This window comes from Amblyomma maculatum, chromosome 3 (assembly GCF_055883805.1).
Source record: "Amblyomma maculatum isolate TAMU_Amacu chromosome 3, ASM5588380v1, whole genome shotgun sequence".
Taxonomy (NCBI): domain Eukaryota; kingdom Metazoa; phylum Arthropoda; class Arachnida; order Ixodida; family Ixodidae; genus Amblyomma; species Amblyomma maculatum.
This window is the reverse complement of record NC_139346.1, coordinates 133,757,587-133,763,454: the sequence shown is the minus strand read 5'-3', so window position 1 is coordinate 133,763,454 and position 5,868 is coordinate 133,757,587. Positions and strand designations below refer to the sequence as shown.

Genomic DNA, 5,868 nt, shown 5'->3' with positions numbered 1-5,868 from the left:
CATTCGATGTCTGGCCGAAGGCCGCCTCCAGTTTTTCTGTCGGAAGTGTACGTACAGCACTGTATCTTTACAGTTACTACAGGCAACACATGTGAACATGTGCTGCGGAATGTGCACTAAAGTTATCATTGCACAGTAGCTCGAACCGAAATGGCATTCAACTGTTGCCTGAGCTGCAGATAAATCATGTTCTAAATTTTAGAGATAGGACAGTTAATGAAGTAAGCTTTTGGTTTGATAAACAGAATTAACTAGGTGTTATGCAAGTGGCAGCTCACCTGTTTTCCCCATTTATACTTCCGAAGGGCAATTACATAATACAATCACTCACTATACTATCCAGGAGGTCCTGCGATTTGTGATTTCGCTGCACCTCTTCAAGACGGCTGCGTTCGCTGGCCCGCAACTTATCCTGCAGTGCTCTATTATTTTTTCAGCTATACGCAGCCGCTTAGTTGACACAAACTCCTCGTCGTCATTACTGACACTAGACTCAGAGACTGGACTGTTCCATTACTTGTGTTCAGTGCCTTTCAGACTTTTTGCTACAGCAATATTTCTTTTCCTTTTCTTGTTTGACATCATCTGATTGCAAACAGAATAGAAAGCAGAAGGAATTACCGCAAGAAAATATATAGCAGATCCAAAAAATAATTCGCACTCTATAGAGGCAATTGAAAACAACCTCACCTTGGAAGATTCTTTGGGCATTTGTTGGCTTTTACTAACATCAAATATGTTGTAAGGGATGGCAACACTCCGGTTTAGCATGCGTTCAATAAGGTCGCTTTTCGTGGCTGCAAAATGAAAAGAACATGTTATAAACAGAATTTGGGTCGAGCTTACTTTCAAATTTTAAAGTTGAACGATAAGTAATTAAACATATTTATCTGCCCAATTCACCCAGGCATGTTGTATATATCGAAGGAGCCGATGTGGGGCAAGGAGTCAAGGACCCTACGCATCGCGTTTTAAAACTATAGAAAGTGAGGAACAGCACACTTACGCCCCCCCCCCCCCACCCAAAAAAAAAAAACGATATCGCCGGGTCAGGGTAGTAGCCTTCTTCTGCGACACAGCCGGCAGCGTCTTTTGAGCGCCAATAGACATATTTTCCTCGCTGAACATCACGCACATCAATTGGCTTCAGTCTGATTAGCTCAACGGGAACGATAGCTTTGGCGCCGTGGCGATAGTCGACGTACGCGTATGTTGGACTTGACATTTAAAAAGCAACTAGGCGCAACAGAAACGTCACAATGTATTTAACTGAATATAATACCATATATACACAGATGATTCAACGGCTGAAACTTCTGTGAAGGTGAGTTGCAGGCTTGTTCGACGGTCAATTTTTTCCTTTATTCGACGTTTCTCTAATAGCTCCTCTCGGTTGAGTCTAGATACCTTTTTCATGGCATCGTCAACAGTATCTGGTGGGTATCGTTGTTTAATGAGGACTTCTCGCCTGAGAATATGGAATGATTGTTTTTGAGTGATAAGGATGACAGCTTTGAAAATGTAAGTATTGTTGCCGGTCCGTGGATTTTCTGTATACGCTGGTGCTAAGCGAACCTTCATGGACCGAAATTTCAACGTCCAGAAAGTTTTTTTTCGGAAATATGTGTGCGTGAAAGATATGCTAGGGTTGTGAAGTTCTGAATGAAATTCAGGACTGATTGTTCCATGTCAGTCCAAATTAAGAAAATATCATCGAAGTAGCGTTTGTATAGGGTGGGCTTAATAGGGGAAGTAAGTTAAAAATTCACTCAATGCTATGCATGAAGATGCTAGCATAAGTAGGGGCCATTTTTGTACCCATGACGGTGCAGTTAAGTTGTAAGTAGTGTTCACTGCCGAATTCAAAGTTGTTGTATTCCAGTACTAGTTTCGTCAATACCTCTAGGACTTCTGGAGTGGGGGATCCTTCCTTCTTATTCTATTTATAGGCCTCAATCAGAGCTTTGATTCCGTCGGAATGCGGGATATTTGTATATAGGGAGACCACATCTAAGGTTGCAAGGAAGGCCCCCCTGGAAGGTTTAGACCTTCTATTTCGCGAAGGAAGTGGTTTGTGTCACGTATGTGCGATGGCTGTGGGCGACGGGTGTGAGGCGGTCAGGGCTTTGCATAATCGCAAGGAGATGTCCCCACCTTTTGCGAGCTCATTTAGAGTCCTTGCTATGAAGTTTTGATGCTCTAGAGTGGGGTCTGCTTGTAGGTGTTTATAGAATTTAGTATTAGAGAGTTATCTAATGCCTTTCTCAATATACTAGACCTTGTCGATGACCACTATGCCGCCTCCTTTATCTGCCGGCTTGATGACTACGTGTTTCCGTCTACTGAGCACCTTCAATGCGTTACGTTCCTTTTTGGAAAGATTTTGATTACCTGGTCTGTGGTCCTTACAATCTCTGATTACGTCGTCTTGGACGGCACTAATGGACATGTCCAAATGTTTCTCTCCCCGTATTTTTAAGGTCGAATTCTCTGTCATGAGCAGTGCTCTGTGTCCCATCAAGGAAGTATTCCCTGAGTCTCAAAGTTCGCGCAAAGTTGTCAAAGTGAACTGTAAGCCCGTCGTATTTTGTTTTTCTTCAGCCGGGCATCGCAGTGTGGACCACAGAACGAGTCAGTAGCAGCGATGTGTGGAATTCGGAAATGCTCCAACCCCTCCCCCCCCTGGCCTCGCCTTTCATTACTGAGAAAAAAAAAGGCGTCGAGAAACTGGCGTGAGCCAGCCATACGACCTTTAAATCTCTCCTCAATTATCGTATAATCAAAAATTCACGAAGCTAGAACTCTTAAGTGATAAGTGATTTCAGAAATGTTTTGTACATTTCCTAGCAGTTTTATTGCAGACACCTACTGTTGTTCATCATTCCTTTTTAGGGGAAATCTCATCTGTAAAGTTTTATTCCTGCTATGGGGTGAATGTGTTGTTGTGCGTATAGGAAGTCTAACTCGAGCTGATGAAGTCCACCGAAGTGCGAGCCCTTCAGTTTGCAGCTACGTGTTTAGCATAGACTTCACGAGAAGCTGCGATGGTGTCGCTCACCGCCAGCTTCTTGAAGAGACGCATATGTAGCATTTGCTACAGAGGCGCCTCATCACTTTGTCATTGTTGGGGTCCGAGGAGCCCAGGGCCCCAACAATGACTGCCTCGATGCTGACCCGCTGGAATTTCCGGAGCAGGTATTGGCGAACGGGTTCGTACTTGGCGACCTTACTCTCCCGTGCAGCATCGAAGGCGGTTTTGCGATTGTCAAAGGGACATGTGACATCAATGACAATCACCGTTTCCCCGCGTGCCAGAACAAGATCTGGGCGGAGGTTCGTGTCACCCACGGGCCGGTTCTCGTGGGTGACGGTGAATCGCTTCTCGGCGGCTGTCTTTAGCCGGTCGATGATCCGGTTGTGCCGGCTGGTGTAGGCGACGCTCTGGCGCGTGCAGTGGTAGAGAACATGCGGGAGGGATTGCCCGCATCTCCGACACCGCTGGTCAGCAGCGACATCCCACGGCCTGGCTCCGTTGAGGGGCAGCAGGTTTCAGCCTCTCACGGTGCACGAAGCGCCAATCGCAGAAGCGAGTGAAGCGCCCCGTCCTCATGAAGTGGGAACTGCTACGGTCGGCCGCTACACACTCCATCACTTTCCCCTGGTTAGGCATTTCTTGGAGATTGTGATCTCTGTGATCTCGTGCGCGCATAGCGATGCTCCGAAGTGTCCTCACCACTTTCGTGCGCTGCTTCTGCGTGACGGTCACGTCGGCGCGAGTGATGCTGGGGCCCCCCTCTTGCATCTCTCACGTGACCGCCAGGCGCCGGGAAGCCTTGCGAGCATCCGTCCATACAGACTGAAGCTGCGTTGCCCTAGCTCGGAAGTCTCCCTCCGTTTTCCCTGTTAGGTAGGCAGCGATGTCGTCATCGGTAGCTGGTCGGCGTTGGTTGGTTGGTTGGTTGGGAACTTTGGGATATTCACGGGGGGTGGGGGGAACCGGACACGGGTTATGCCGGCCTAATGTCGCGGCGGCACTCTTGGTGTCCGGGGGATGGGGAAGTGGGATGTTGGGAGGGGTGGGGAGGGGAGATCGCCTTGTCGTCTTGGCCCGCACCAAGCAAACAGCCCGGTGAGCATCGGCAGGTCGGTGGTCCGGTGCGCGGCCTCCGGTGCAGCAGCGCTTGCGGGGGGTCCAGGCGAAGCCTGGTACTGCGCCTCTGCGAGGCACAGGAAGGACTGCTGGTGACAGCAGGACGCCACGGCGATTGGGGCAACCGCCGCAGCAGGAGGGGACCGCGATAGACTGCTGCCAAGGCAGCAGCGCGGCGGGTGGCGCTGAGGAGACCGTCAGTAGACAGCGCGCCGAGGCCCGCGAGCAGGGAGCCCACGAGGAGCTGTCCCGGAGTACCCAGGTAGCAGCAGGAGGGGGTGCCAGGATTCACGAGAACACGTGGTCCATGGCGGCGAGGTGGAGCCGCCTCGGTGCACACAAGTGGTGCTGCGAGGACGGCGGGTGGCTTGCACGTGGCAAGCATGCTGGCTTGGCTGGAAGCGCGAGCGCAGCGAGGACTGCGGCGTCACAAAGATGTCAGCAGGGAGTCACCGCGACGACGAAGTCGGGCGGCAACTGGGGAGGCCGCCGGGAACTGCTGCAGCAGCAGCAGCGCGGCGGGTAGGTCGCCGGATCCACAGCAACACGTAGTCCGTGGCGATGGGGGAGCCATGGTTCTCCCCCCACGAGGGTGCAGCGAGAGTTAGCCAGGGTGCGTCCCAGATCCAAGGAGCTGCAGGAAGCCGAGGGCGGTTCTGCAGGCTGCTGTCCATGAAGTAGGGGGGGGGGGGCGCCGCCGCCGCAGCAAACGACGGCGGCTCCGAGGAAATCCTTTTTCGAGGATAGGGTGCCGCGGCCGCCGAAGCGGCCCGCCGAGCTAGGCCTCTAGGAGAGGTAGCGGGTGGCCGCTGACGCGGCTGACTGCTGGGAAGAACTCCTAGTGTCGGCGTAGTCGCTTCGTCGTGATGGCAGTTACGGCATGCAGCGCTAGGTCTCGCACCTCTAAATCAGGAGACGAGAGGAGCTTAAATGCGTTGTCGATGCGGCAGATGTCGCTCAGCTCCGCTGCGTTGGGGATGCCGACTGAGCCCGATGCTGCGCTGCTGTAAAGGTACTCATTGGTCGCGATTCCTGGAAGATAAAGAGACTTCTTGATTAGTGGCCGCAGTGCGTCGTCGAGGCGCGCCCACTCTGACTTGCCCAACACACCGCACCGCATGGAGAAATTGAGCACTGGATATACAAATGTTTTGACAGCGTCCAATCTCTGCCAAGGGGCGAGCATTGAGCTAAACAGGCGGCGGCCGGTGTTGATGGCCTGGTCCACAGTAGCTCTGTCCGGGAAGACTTTGAACCCTACAGGGCGGCCCAGGAACGTCTGGCTTTCAAAATCCTGGATTGTTGGGATCTCCGCTCCTGCAATAAAGAAACGGGTCATTCTTGTTCCAACCGGTGTCTTGCCGCTCAGATGTAGAGTGCGGCACTTCGCTGGGTTAAGCTGTCGTCCCAGCCTAGAAGAAAGGGATCCAACAGTGTTAATGCGGACCTGAAGCTTCTCCGGGTCATTGGCCACTGGGGTGAGGTCATCGGCGTAGGCAAGGATGTTGTGCTGCCTCTCGCCTCCCTGCACAGCACGCAAAACAGGGTCAATGACAAGATTAAACAAGAGCCCGCTCAGTGGGCATCCCTGTCGAATCCCTGCAGAGATGTCGATCGGCCGTGTTTGTCCTACGATGGTGGTGGTGTTGTCCCTTAAGAGGTCAGCGACGATCGAACAGACGTCGCTGCCGGCTCCGGCTCCACGTGGTGCGTCGATG

The 5,868-nt window shown here is 52.1% G+C and overlaps 1 pseudogene; it reads right to left on the bottom strand.

Annotated features, from left to right (window-relative positions):
- Positions 1-2,998: 2,998 nt before the first annotated feature.
- On the bottom strand, positions 2,999-5,336 carry LOC146196104 (uncharacterized; annotated as a pseudogene).
- Positions 5,337-5,868: the final 532 nt, after the last annotated feature.